This window comes from Lichenostomus cassidix, chromosome 3 (assembly GCF_008360975.1).
Source record: "Lichenostomus cassidix isolate B80296 chromosome 3, HeHo_3.0, whole genome shotgun sequence".
NCBI lineage: Eukaryota > Metazoa > Chordata > Aves > Passeriformes > Meliphagidae > Lichenostomus > Lichenostomus cassidix.
The window spans coordinates 9,545,072-9,558,822 of NC_139483.1; the positions used below are offsets into that span (position 1 = coordinate 9,545,072).

At 45.6% G+C, this 13,751-nt stretch overlaps 1 protein-coding gene across 6 annotated transcripts in view; it reads left to right on the forward strand.

Moving 5' to 3' along the window:
• LOC146439007 (uncharacterized) overlaps positions 1–13,751 on the forward strand; it is a 60,972-nt gene that overhangs the window by 31,337 nt on the left and 15,884 nt on the right. The window contains exon 1 of one of the 6 annotated variants that reach the window (XM_085054322.1): positions 308–333. The exons of the other annotated variants lie outside the window; for them this stretch is intronic. The gene's annotated coding sequence lies outside the window, so the exon portion shown is untranslated. Of the gene's footprint in view, positions 1–307; positions 334–13,751 lie in introns of those variants that run through there. 6 annotated transcript variants of the gene reach the window in all.

Consider the following 13,751-nt stretch of genomic DNA (forward strand, 5'->3'; position numbering starts at 1 on the left):
TGGGAGGGAGGACAGTAAGAAGGTCACCAGGAGGACACAACATCCCTCATCTGCCTCTGGCCCACTGGCTTCTGCATTGCCAGTTTCAGGTGGGTTGTGGTTCCCACATCCAAGAGGCAGGCAGGAGAGGTTCCCAACTGTGCCCATGCCACGCAGAGGGCAGAGGGAGCCAGAGCTTGGGCAGCTCCTCTGTTCCACTCCAGTGCTCTTCCTCATGAGTGCCAAGACCCATCCCTGCTCTCCTTCTGGGGTGTAGGAGGGCCTGAGGCAATTTCTGCTCTCTTTTTGCAGCTTCCAGGTGCTGAAGGAGCTCTAGGTGGACACACTGCTGGGGTAAGCTGGGGGATGGACTCTCCAGCCAAGCAGTAGAGGCATCACTGCTTGCCTTCTCCTACTCCTCTCTTTCCCAGTGGAGTCCATTCAGTGCTGGGAGCCTGAAGAGGCTGGTGGAGGCCAGCAGAGATGACAATGGGAGCTTTCCAGCTGCCTCTGGCTGTGCTATGGTGCACAGATTTGCAGCCAGTGGAGTAAGCTTGTGTGGGAGGGAGGAAAGGGAAGTCTCACAGTGCCAGTCAGGGAGATGGAGAGGGCTGGGGAGCCACCAGGAGCACTGGTATGTCCTTGCTGGGAGTACTGGGAGAAAACCTGTCATGCGGGACACGGAGCCAGGAAGGACAGGGAGTTCTGGCTCTGCCATGCTCAAGCTGCTGGTGCCAAGTGACAACAAGTGGCCCTTTCTGATGAGGGGCTGTTCTCCCAAAGGGAACAAAATCCTGCCTTCTCCTGCATTTCTGGTTTTCTCAGAGCTCTGTGACTCTGTTGCTGCAGATGGTGACTCCTGTTCATCAGCTGAAGCGCTGTGACTCCTAGTCCCCCCCAGCTGATGTCCATGATAAAATGGTATTTCCTCTTTTCTGTGTCACCACAGGATGTTCTGGAGTGGGGAGCTGTTGTTTGGGGATGAATCCTGAGGGAGGATTGAGTTTGTGCTCATTCCTTGTCCCAGTATCCTTCTTAGCAGGCAGCAGGTCTGAATTGAGGTGCTTTAGGAGAGAAACCAAAGCAGAGTATCCCACTCAAGTGTGGAGGTTGGAAGGGACCTGTGGAGGTCATCTGGTCCCAGCAGGATTCCCTAGAGCAGACTGGGCAGGACCATATCCAGGTGAGTTTAGGTGATGTCCTTAGAGCAGGGCCACTTTGTCAGAGTGAGGACAAGACATAGGCAGGGCGTGGAGCCAGGAAGGGCTGTTAGGGATTAGAGAACCTCAGTGTTCGAAACCTAATGAATGAAATGGTGAATGAGTGAAATGACGTGTTAGACTCCTATGTACAAAGGGGATTGAGCCTTTATTTGCCAGGGTTTTCTGTTTGCTTTCCTAATGAGCTCATAAAATAGAGTTGAATTTATGGAGTACCTTGTACTGTAAATATGAGGTATCCAAACATATCTTGACACTGCTCAAGTCCAGAAGAGGCTTCCTGTAGCTTTTCGCTGTCTGCAGGACAGGGTGGGGGCTGTTCACTATTTTGAGAAGCTCTACAGGGAATATTCTTCACCTGTAATTTAAAAAACCTGCCTTAATATTCCTCATTTTAAAGTGCTTTCTGCTAATGAAATGTGGAACATGGGAATCTCTATGTTTTAATTGCTGGCCGCAGCAGTTCAAGTTATATGCAGTACAAATTCTGCACTTAGTCATGTGTGGGCAGTGCAGTTCCTGCATGGACTTCCTGGACACCACTGGTTTGTCCAAAGTGGTTTGCTGGTTTTGGTGCATTAGGAGCAGAGCCAGCATCTGACTGAGTCCCAAACATCTGCAGGTACAGTGTAAGACTCACAACTTCTCTTTATCCTCTGACAGTGCCTTCAGAAGACCCCATTCAGTCAGCATATCTGCCTAGGCTGACCATTAGGCCATTCCTGTGAGGAAAATAAGAGATAGGAATTGTGCTGAGTGGCTGATCCAGCCAGGTTTCCCTGCCTGTGCACATGGGTTTCAGGTGCTGGATCCCCACCTAGCACTTGTTGCAGTCTCAACTCCTCCTCCCGTCTGGGTCGTGTGAGGTACCCTCCATGAGCAGTGCTTTGCTCTTACAGGCATCCTGCTGTGCATTGCAGCAGTTCAGAGCTAAATAATTTATCTAGGAAGAATGTTTTGCACATGACTTGGAAAATGGAAGAGAAGACGAATATTGCAGCAGCAAACTGTGGGGTGGACAAATACATTTTGCTTTACAGTTTGTAAGCATTGCATTTCGCCACTTTTGTTTCAAAATTGCTTTCTCTCCCATAATTATCTTCAGAAGAGAAAGCTGATCCAAAATTAGCCTGAAAATTTTTACCATATTTCAGGGTGGTTCATTGATTTCCATTTTTAATAATAAAGGTGAATAAACAAAAGAAAAAGGCCCCACAGTGGTATATTACCTAGTATTTAAAATAGAGAATGCTCATATGTGCTGCAGCACACTTCATCTGTGGACATCAAAGTGTCTCACAGAGGTCGTAATCCTCATTTCAAAGATGAGGAAACAGAGGTGATGAGAGAGAAAGTGGCTTAGCAGGTCAGTGACAAAGCAAGGCAAAAGTCCCCTGAGCCTGTACTGCAGGCAGAGGTGAGGGAGCAGAGTAGAACAAACCTGTCCTCACCTCATCAGGACAGCTGGGTCCCAAGTGCAGTGAAGGCACAGTGGCACTGCAGGGAGAGCACTAAATATTGCCACAGGCCATAGAGCCAGCAAAGCCTGGTTTCTTCCATTTTTATGTCTAGTCCAGTAGTCCAAGGTTGTCTGCTGTTGGCCTTTGATGTGACAATAATGGGGTCCATTTGCCTTTCTCTCATCAAGGGTACTAGTGGAGTCTGGCTCCTCAGCTTTGTTGTCTGTTTTCACAAAACTTTTGGGTACTTGAGAATTTTTGAGCCTTCCTGGCATGTGTGATCACTGTGAGGCAGTGGAGTCACAAAGAACACATCCTTGCATGTACACACAGGCATGTTTGTCTTGGCATTGCAGTTGGGGGTTGCCTTATCCTATGGAGCTATGCAGTCAGCACTTTAATACTGTAGATCTGCTGTTTTGAACATTTTCTATTCTGTAACAAAGTTCTGAAAGTGAATAAGGGGTGGCACAGCAAGGATGTTCACAACGTTGATTCAGTAACCACTTCTGGGAAAATGTTTCCCAAGGGGAGACACAAAATTGGACTTCCAGCTCTGTAGCTTCAACTTCTTTGAGCCCTGAGAGGCTCAAAACACAGTGAGACTCATTCATGTTATTCATTTGATGAATAACTTGAGTGAGAAGGCTTCTTCACACCTGCAGCCATGCCCCCTTGGGTCATGGTCCTCTCACATCTTCTTACCCAGAGAGGGAGAGAGTCAATGGGAATTCTGATGGGAAGATCTAAAGTAGTGGTTTTCAATCTTTCTTGATTTGCAAACTCTGAAAATACTCTGGGGGGCTGTTCATCTTCCTTGATGGTAAGTTGAAACCTGCTGATAAGATGTAGGTTTTCTTAACTTTAGCCTCTGGTATTTTTGGAATGCTTCCAATGGCTTAGAACAGAGTATCTTGCTCTCTGAGGACTAGAAGACACTGGAGGAGTGTCATGAGTTTCATGGCCATCTGGCCAAAAGTTAGTTAAAGGTCTTGGAGTTTTTTCCATAAAGGGATTTGCCTCTGAAACATAAACACAATTTGGGAGATTGTCCCACTCATATTGTAGGAAGCAGCAAAATCAAGGGGAGTTTGCAAGTGAAAGTAAGTTTGCTGAACAGAATTTTTGCTCCCTCCAGATGCTGTGAGTGACACTTCCAATGGGTGCTGCAGTGGGTGGGATCCCTGTGTGTCTGATTACTCCTGGCAGGAAGGTTTATCTGGAGGGGAAGGCCCTCACCCATTAGTTTCTAGTCCACTGGTTGGCTGCTGAATGCTTTACATCCCCAGGTGCTTCAGTAATCTTCTTCCCTTAATACCAAGACTTATTGCTGGTTACCAATATGTTCCTTTACTAGTTCACCTGTAAAGGACTAGTGAGGCTTTACAGGCTGTGGCTCAAAAACAATTATTTGGACAACATACACAAGTGGTGGTGAAGGAGGGATACCTAAAGATCCCTCTTCTTCACACCTTACCAGAAGAATATTCTTTTTACTGGGCTAGTTTGTCTTGGTCCTCCATCTCTTCTGTGTCATGAACCTAACATTTCTTGCTGGCTGCCCAGTGGTCTGATGTCAAGACAAGCCAAGAAATCTTTCCTTCCCTCCAGCCAGTGTGGGGGCTTTGACAGGATGTACTTGGCTTGGTCTCAGACTGAAGGTGACATTTCCATGTCTGCCTTGCCTTTGGTGAGTGTCACAGTTCCCTTGGTTGATGCACAAAATCTTGTCACGACAGCATGAGAGGTGAAGCAAGGAACAACCCTCTTTTGTTCCCATGTACCAGTGGGACTGAAAATCCACCTTGAGGAGGCAGGGAATGCATTTTCTTAGTGTTTTTTATGGGCCATTTTAGGTCTTAATTGCAATTACCCAGCAATTATGGTACCTCATATTGGAGGTGTAGGTGAGTACCTGGGGTTTGGGTATTTCCCTGCTGGATCCAGGTACATGGAAAGGAGGTGTAGGAGTTTCTGTCACCACACCTAAACCCTTTGTCAGTCTTGGGCCAGAGCGCCCAGGGTGATTAATTGTTAATGATGGAGGAGCTGCATTGTTTGTCCGCTGAATAAATAAAGCATATTTTCCAACTGTTTCTTCCTCCAAGTCTCTCCCAGCTCCTTCCAACTCCCCCCCATCACTCCCTTTTCCTAATCTCCCCATCTTTTCTGTGACTTTCTTCTGCTGTTTCAGCTCTGATGGGCAATTCCCAGGGTGACAGAGGGCTCTCCAAGGGCAACCTGAGTGTCCCGAATGTCCTTGTACAACTCCCTTCCCAAAATCCTCTGTGTGAAAATGTGACGGTTTTCCCTTTTTGCAATGATCACATTTAATTATTAGTTAAGTATCAAGGTCAGCAGCCACTCCTATCCCTAAAGAAGCGCTGTGCCTCTCAAACAAGCAGAGCTGGAGGGCAAGGGCATTTAATGATCAAACCATCTGCAGAATTGACCTTTCCATTTGCCCTTCAAGGCCAAGGTTGCCATATTTTCCCAGAACCTGTGACCTATATAGCAACTTGGTGTCCTGTTAGGGTGGCCAGTCCTAAGGTGTCCATGTTTCCTAGCACCTGTTTCAGGAACTGCCATGATTTCAGCATCCTTGTGGAAAACAATTCAGTCAGTCTGTTGGGTCTTGCCAAATGCAGGAATGCAGTGTGATGTGACACACCAAAACCCATTCTGAAAGTGGTGCACCAGTGAAATGGACAGACCCTGAGGACACTCTGGATCAATATGTAATAATAGTGGTGCTGTATGAAGCTTCCATTCCATCAGAGCAGCACTATGACATTGATTTGTGACAGAGAATGACTGGAAAGCTTTCCTCTCTGTAAATCCACTACCTGACCTGGCAGACTTTTACAGCATGAAAGTGTCAGTGTGATATTAGTTCTACTTTCTTCCACATGTTCTGACAGGGATATGTATCTAGTCCTCTAGGCTGAAAGTGCATCTCCTTTATAGATGTTTTTTTTTTCTAGAAGAGCTTTACTTGGGAAAAAAAGTTAATTTTAATGGCAGTTTTATGATATTCAAATATTAGAGTCTCGTCATAGCAAAGGTACATGTGTTTTTTCTAGCATAAAGATGCATATGTGTGCAGGGTTCTGGGTGGGAATCAGTAGAAATTGTGTTAGCAAGAACATGGGTTTTGTTTACATGTTGGGAAAGCCAGTGCTGTAATTGAATATAACTCTACACAAAAACAAGCTGGGTACTATTTTTCACTCACAGGCCACCTAATTCAAAAATATTCTCACCATCCCCATATCAACAAGGGCAACTGTGAGGAGTCAAGTGAGTTGGAGTCAGACTCATCTCACCACCTCCAGCTGTCCAACTTCAGCGCCATCAGCTTGACCCTGGGGACTCTCTGTATATAGGAATTTAGGATGGAAGGAACCATCATGGTTTGCATGGAAACATGAGGTCTGCAATTATCTATTTTTATCCACAGGGTTTTAAAGGAGCCCAGAACTGCCACTCACAGTGTAAATATCAGCTAGATAAATCCCATGTTTGACCCCAGAGATCCTCAGTAGGTCTCCAGATTCCCAGTCTTACCTCCCACTCACCTGGGCTCAGTGCCCACAGTATATATACAGGAACAGTCCCTGCTCAGCCTGTCTTCATTAATAACAGCTTTATTATCTGATAGGTACCAACGAAATATCACCTGCTACACAGAAGGCTCCTGCCCTGAGGATGTTTCCCTGCAGACAGATGGCAAGCAGAAAATATGCCAGAAATGCTCTGCCTCAGAAGATTCCCTTTCAGACACTGCTGGCTGGTGTGGGTGCCAGTTGCAGAAGAGGTCTTCAAGGCCAAGGCAACATGGAAAACCTGCAAGGGAAAAACATTAAACCAAACAAGAAAAAGCCCCCAGCCAATTAGTATTCACCAGTGAGGGTTATATTTCAGGCTCTCCCTCTTCACTTAGCACTGTACATATACACCATGTAGGAGAGCAGCTCTGCCCAGGGAGCTGTAGCATCCACCCAGGCAGGAGAAGGGGTGGGAGGCAGCATGTACTCAGCTTAATTTTACAGACTTGAAACAGATTTCAGCAGCTGACGTCATGAGTGGTGTGAGGTTGGTGGGGACATCGGCGGCAGAGGCAGTAATTAAACCCCTGGCATTCTGGCTGGAGGCACAGTCATGTCCTGCTTCATCTGAAGCAGAGTTGGTCTGACACAGCAGAAGCCTTTACGTAACCAGGCCAGATTTTCATTTTTGGAGCAACAGTTTGAGAAGAGCTGCAGAAACTACAGGCAGGGTTTGCCGCTATTTATGAGCAGGGGGGTGAGCACACTTCTGTCTCCTCCTGTCTCGCACCTCGTGTGGTGACAAGTATGTCAGGGAGCAAGGGCTGGTCTTCCAGCCAACTCCACCAGGCTTCCATTTGCATTCCCATTTCCTCTGTGTTTTCTGTTGGGATGGCAGAGGTTTGCACTGCTATGTCAGACATTTTCTTATTGCTCCTCTACAACCACAGTTGCATTTCAGAAGCGTTTTGGCACCTTGCCCTGCTGGCAGCCCACGATCCCAGTAGCAGCTTCTCAGGCTGAAATGTTTTTGTTGCAATGCATTAGCCCATCTCTATTATTGCACAAGCTTTTTCTTTCCCCCTCATCTGCTCTGGCTGTATCAGGAGGTGTGAACCTTTTTCAGGGAATCTTTAATCTTTTTTAACATTTGGAGTGAATCTGAATAAACCCTTGTTAGGGAAAAAAGCTTAATTGGAAAGACTTAGTGTGTTTCTTGGCTTGTTATGCTGGCTGACACCAAGTCTTGCAGACACAGTATTACAACAGCAGTAGTGCAGCAATATACTTACAACAGCCTGGTGCATGTAAACATGATTGTTTGAAGGGGCAGGAATTATCCTGACATGCCTTCCAACCCCTGATGTGGTCATTGCCTATCCCATGAGCGTGCTTTCCTTGTAGACACCCTCACCCAGTGGTTGCGTGAAAAATAGAGGCTTAAAACTGATAGGCATTTTTTAACAACACTTAAAACTGTGGGTTAATTAAGGTCAAATGCTTTAATTCATCGGTTCCCTTTTCAAGTAAAACCATTCAGTCAGAGTAAGAACAACAGATGACTCCTCATGAGTTCATCAGCTCTAAATCCAGGGTTTAAAGTAAAACAAACACATCATAAAACTTCTGCCCTGTTTTTTTCTCACAGTTCTTTAGACTATTTGTCTCTTTTGGAAAGCTTATTAGTTCAAGACTTTAAAATCAGAGGCTATACATGAGGAGCAAATATGATATGGATACAGAGGACTGAGGTCTTGATTTGAAGCAGGACTGGGAAGGGCAAAATGTTGGCATTCTTGGTGAGGACTGAAGTGATCTAGACAGCAGTAGATTGCAGGGGCATGCATGGTTTGGGGATCACTGCCCAAGTTCAAAGCACTTACACAGACACTTGCCTGTAATTACGTTTTTACACCCAGACCCAAAGATCTTAAATACCTGCACGAACCTAAAACTCCAAACCTGTCACCTAAACATGTGCCTCTGTGCTTTGCTGAGTCAAAGCCTGCACTGTGAGTTGGCTTGTGGCAAGTGCATTGCTGGGATTCAGGTTCCCACTGAGTGGGACCAGCAGGGCAGAGCTGGAGTCTTTTGTAGGAACTCAGCTACCACTGTCAGAGTCTGTACAAGCCACAGTCTCCAATTAACATCTCTAATCTTATTATCTCAAGCCTTTTATCTTCACATTTTCTTGTCTGTTTGTTTGTTTTCTTTAAATTTGTTTACATATACCGAACTGAAAGTTTTTCTGGAAATGCTGGTATGGCTTTTAACTGCAAGAATGATTCACTGAGAATAATTAATTCAAAGATCTTGGCATCTCTTTTCCTTGTAAAAAAGGTGGTGGATATTCTGTGATTTTCTTGAAAGATTTTTCCCCCTGAATGTGCATGTTTACACTCACACCCACACAGACTCACACACATTTGCAAATGCAGACACTTCCCTCTTCTTTTAGAGCTTTTAAGTTCTGGAGCAGCACATCTGACCTACACAATTAACCCTTTCTGCTATGTATCTCCTTTATTTATGTCTAAAAGCCAGACAGAGCTTTTGAGGTTGGTGGGGCTCATCCTTTAGGTTTTTGTCCACACCTTAAACCTCCTGAGCTTCCTGCACCAAGCAGCACATGCAAACAGCAAGAAAGATCTGTGCCACATGCTAACGCCTGCAGGACTTCAGGCTCCATCTGGGAGGCTGCTGGTTGGCCTGGGTCAAACCAGGCATTTTTCTGGGGAATTAAACAGCACAGATCTGCTCCCAGTGCTCAGAATTGTTCCCCAGTGCTGTTTGATTTATTAACTATTGCTGTTGATATAAAGGTTATAGCTTGTTCTCATTTTACTACCTATTAGCAGCAAAAGGAGTGAGTTCTACCTCAGACTTTGCAAACCCTCAGGAGAATTCTTAGGCAATAAATTAAGCCTGGACCTTGCAAGTCTGGAAAACAAGCTCATACAGAGCATAAGGAGTAGGGTTTCCCTATTGGCACCATAAATGAATTTTCTCATGAAAGTTGGAGTGGCTCCACACTGTAAACATCAGCAATACTAGAACTATTTGCTTATTAGAGCTCACAATCTCATTTGAAATTTAGGCACCTAAAGAAAAAACCAAGGTGCCAAACACCTTTGAAGAGTAAAACCTTTTTATTTCCCTTGTTCTGAAAAAGGTCACTTAAGCAATGCCCCAGTTCCTGTAGCTTAGTACTTTCCACTGTTATTTCAGAAGTTAAAAGCTGTGATGGTGCTTTTTAATCAGCATCACAGCATGACAAGAATGCTAGTTGCTTTGCAGTGATGGTCATATCATTGCAATACTGACAGCTCTCTTGGGACCTGTGCAAGGTAACAAGCAGGCTGCAGGTGAGCTGGGTTTCTACCAAATAAACACAAGAAGCCCACAGCAGAATACGGAGTCACTCTGTAATTATACTCCTGTTTTTTCTGCCTTGTCTACAAAGTCACTGGAACAGGAGAACTTTTAAAAATTCAGGGAGGACCAAGGTTATTATAACTAACTAACTATAACAACTCTTGGCTCTTTGAGGGCACTTATTCAAATGTCTCCAAGCCCTTGCTCTTCACAAAGAGAGATAAATGTAATTATCACAGTTCTAAAGTGGGGAAAGATGATGCTTAATTAACTACTTGTGGATATACAGCAAATGAGTAGCAGAGATGGGAACAGAAACCAGTTTTCCTGAATCCTGGTGCCATCTCTATCAGCTAGACACCACACAGTGGGATAAGCAAGACAAAAGTACCAATGGGCCAAAGCCAAGACCACATACAGTCCCATGTCCTGCTGAGGTGTCTCTGGGATACACCTACAGCCTATGGTCTGGCACTCAGTGAACATAGCCTGGCATGAAGAATTTGCATGTTGTATGTGTGAGAGACCAGTTTGTCACAGATTTGTCCTCCTAGTAATCCTAAAGTTTACTTGTGGGAAAGAGTTACCTGCTGATGCATCACCCACCTGTCTGCTCTCTGCTGCTCCACCACTCCAGCTGTGCTAACCTGGGACTCCTGGCTTTATCTAAGTCAGGAAAGTCAGTGGTTTCGGATGAAGCCACAGTGATATACACCCTACACCATCCACTGAGGGCTCTCGCTTTCCAGCCTCTGTCACTTCTGTTCCAATGGCAGGAATGTTCATGCAGGCTCAGACAGGACCTGTGGCCACTGAGCCATGCACTGGGAGACTCCTTGTTCCAGAAAACTGAGCCACACTCCTGGAAGAAGAGGCTGTACTGGGAGGTGCAGAGATGAGATAAGCCAGGCACTGATTCCTCAAAGGCAGCGTTTAGCCGTTGTTTTCCCAAAAGGCAGATGACGGAGAAGGATAGCTTTAAAGTGTTCTGTTCTGAATAAACAGTGCCAAGGCAGAAGGGATCTCTCTTTCACCCCTCTTGCTGACTTTGGGGCAGGAATATTCAAACTCTCTTTTTCCTCAATGCCTGCACAGCTTGAGAGCTGTGTATTTCTTAGACACCACCAGCTGTTATAACAGCTCTGGAAGTCAAGGTGCTCACGGCATCTCCACAGGCTCTCCAGAGCTTTATCCACCTGTTTGTCTTAGGTGGTTTTTTTCCTGTGGTTGTGATAGAAGTTGTCTCAGCAAATGAGGAGAATTCATTGCTACACAACTGAGATCACTTCCCTGTTTGGGTCAAAATGTAACCTTGAGCTTTCAGACTCCTCTCCCTGTGGCTCCTTAAGTGTCTGCAGCCATTTATCCAACTCCAGGAGGCAAGTCAAGTTAAAATGCCCAGAACATGATTTTTCTGGCTTTTACTCATGACTTACTACGTTGCAGCAGAGAGGCTTTCAAGACAAGAAGGTATTTCTACTCCAGGCTGAAATAACAGGCTTTAACACAGCCAGCAGGTGTCTTGCAGCTCGCAACTTGGGCAATACCTGCTTTTGCTGAGAGTGGAATTAGGTACAACTATGGCAAGGGGTGACTTTGATGGCAGAGAGAAACCTGTAAATAGGAATCATGGTTTTTGCTTCCAGCCACAATCAGAGGACCTATTTTGCTCAGCTTCCTACAGGACAATGTAGGTGTTATTTTTATCCCACTAAAAATAAGCAAGGGAACCTTTCAAAACTTGCTGTGTTAACTAGGCTGAGTGGAAGTGGTCATTGGCCATTGGATGCCACATACAAATGCATGCATGTAGATGTATATATCTTCTATTGAAGGTTCTCCAGTGTGACTTTACACTCAGGGCTTTCAGGTCAGATGGCACTCAGAGATACTCACATGCTGGTTTTTGCCTCAAGTGCTTGAAGAGAGAAGTGGAGACTGACTCAGTGTTCTGTTGGCAGCCTGATCCATCCCCCAGCTACTTCCTTCCAATGAGAAATTTCAAAATAGATGTCATTAAAGTGCTTATTTGTGAGAAACAACCTGAAGACTGGGGGGAGGGAGGAGGGGGGGGAGAGAATGAGGCAGGGAGGAAGGCAGCAGCCACCACCTGAAGGTGCTGTGGGTGGAGATGCTGCTGCAGCTCCCCTGCATCCCCTTCCACTGTGCAGATACCAACAGCTGTAAGAGGAGCCCTGGGTGTAGCTCAGGTTTTGCTGTCATCCCTGATTCCAGAAGCTATTCTGGAATGCCACCTGCTGGCATTTTTCCTGTTAACTACCCTAGAGATGAACTGTTGTGTGGTTGCATCCCAAGCCTGGAAGCAAAGAGACAAACTTGACCTTTTCAGACCTTTTCAGACCTTTTCAGTGAATGGCCTTCTTGTTTTTTTGGAGAGAGGTTGCCCTGAGGCCTTGTGAAAAGTCCAGTTATGTAAGGGAGGGGCTTTCTATGTGGGATCAAAAAAGGGGATGTGGATGCCAAAAGGAGCAATGAGAATGGACACGGGGGAAAGGATCAAGGAAAAATAGAAAACAAGCAAGAAAAAAAGTCTGCAGGCACTAGTGAGGGATAAGCTGGTGGTCTTTCTTACCACAGCTCTGGCTGTGGGCATTTTATACCCATCAAGCATCAGTTTAGGTGGCCCTTAAAAAAAGGAGCACTCAAGTCCATTACTTTTCTTTTTCCATCAAAGTTTATATGGCACTGATTAAAAAAAAAACCCATCTTTTTAGTTTTTGGCTGCAGCTTTTTAACTTGGAAAGGAAGAGGAGGCACAGCTTCTGACTGCTCTGCCTTTTGGCATCAACACCAAAATCTGCAGCGCTGATGTTTATAATCCTTGACAGTCCCGACAGCCAGACCAAAGCAAAGAACAAAGGCTCACAGTGGTCAGTTGCCCTCATTCACACAGCAGGCAGAGCTCTGCATGCTGCTGCATGCAATGAGAATAAACCTCCCAGCTGCCATTCTCCTCATGGAGACACAATCCTGCTGCTCCCCCAGCTTCCCGGGTGTGACCTGCTGCAGCTCTGAGGTCCCAGTGAAAAAAACACCCAATAAACTCCCAAAGCACCCATAAGGTCCCAACTGCTCTGAGCAGCAAGTTGCTACCAGCAGCCAGCTCTGCTCAGGGACTATGCTGTGGGTGAGAGCACAGCCTGTGCTGGGTCTCCTTGTCCCCCTTTGTGGGGCAGTGCTGCTCCCTGACATAGATAAATACTACTGATACTCTTCCATTTCTTGTCCCTCAGGTTATTAGCTCCTCTGGAGTTTTTTCAACAGGAAGTCCTTGCATTACATGTTTATTTTTTTGGTAGGTATCTTCTCTTCTCTTCTCTTCTCTTCTCTTCTCTTCTCTTCTCTTCTTTCTCTTCTTGGGATGGTCTCACAAATTTTCTTTTTGTGAATGCTGTGAATGAAGTGGTTTCTCTGAAACGTCTCTGCAAACTGTGTTGACTGATGGCGAAATCTTGCTGTCTGTGACTGCCATAAAGGAGTTTTGAGCAACAACCTTTAGCTTTATTCAAGACACAAAGATCCCTAGATAGTCTAGCTGGGAGGCCTTGGCTTGGCACTCATCCTTCTGGAATGGTCTGAGCTCTTTTCCAAGCTTTTACTTTAAGAGACTAGTGAACTTCTGGGCATCAGTCTGACTCTCACTGATGGCTGGGAGGACAGAAATGTAACTGAACAGGACTGTCCTGGTGCTGTGCATCCAATGGTCTGAGCAAGCCATCCATACCTGCAGCAGAGATCCTGCTGGCATCTCTGGATAGCCTCCTGCTCATGGTCAGGTAGGAGAGGCTACTGGGACTTTGAGGGGTTTTGTTTGGTCTTACATCCTTATTTTCTGTTGGATGTGGAAGATGATGTATAAAAGATTTATCTGGCATGTGGAGCAGCCTTTGGAAGTGGAGCTTCTTCAGTATGATAGTGAATCATACATAGGGTGTGAGCACAGCATAGTGGCATTTAATATTTGGAGTTTTATGAAGTGATCATGCCTCTTCCCCAGTAAAACTGAAATTTTTTTGCAGACACCTTCTGTTGTATGGCATGTTAAAAAAGAGAGCTTTCACTTCTGTGCCATATTACCCTGGGCTCTCCTTTCAGGTGAACCCTGCCAAGTGACAGATGTGCTCCTGCAAAGCACTCACATGCCTTGA